The following is a 736-nucleotide window of genomic DNA, read 5'->3' on the forward strand; positions in this document are numbered from 1 at the left end:
GATGTTGTTATTGCAAGCATTGACCTCTGATGCCATAATCCTCTAGCTGAACCGTGTGATAACCATGACACCTGAGACAACCTAAGCCCCATTCTATGGGAGGAGAATCGTGGCCTCACACAGACTTTCTGTCCCAGGTCATCTCTGGCCAGGTCTTAGCTGCTGATGTCCAGGTTTTGGGAGGATGGGCCTGTGGTTTTTATGATCCTCAGATGTGCGTGAGCTTAGTGACCTTCCTAGTCCTCTATGGGACTGGTCTTGTGTTCTTGTGTTTATCCTCACTTTGTTCTCTTAGGGTGATGGATTTGTTCCATTCTGGGGGAGGAAGAGAGGTGAGGAGATGTCAGAGGGGCCCGGGGTCTCTCTGAGGAGGAAAGGGACCAGATGACAGTGGATTTGGGGCATTTGGTCCTTGGACAGGACTCTGGTTGGAGGAAAATGAGATGAGTAATGTAGGAAAAAATGAGGAAGAGGGAAATAGGCATAAAGGGAAAAGAGCCAGCTCTCGGTTAGTGTGAAGTTCAGTTCCCCAAACATGAGTGATCGCACAGAAACGTAAAGCCAACCCCCACAGAGATAGTGTGAGTAATGGCTGTATGACTTCTACCTGTGATGGTGTGTGAGGAGGAGAGGATCTGTCTGTGGGGAAGGGAGCTAAAGGTGGGTGTAGGCTTTCTGCAGGGAGAGTTGTGAGGATTCTGGCAGCCAGAGACCTGCCTGGCTTCATACAGTAAAG

Source organism: Enhydra lutris, unplaced genomic scaffold (genome assembly GCF_002288905.1).
Source record: "Enhydra lutris kenyoni isolate GAN:26980312 unplaced genomic scaffold, ASM228890v2 scaffoldscaffold18, whole genome shotgun sequence".
Classification (NCBI taxonomy): Eukaryota; Metazoa; Chordata; class Mammalia; order Carnivora; family Mustelidae; genus Enhydra; species Enhydra lutris.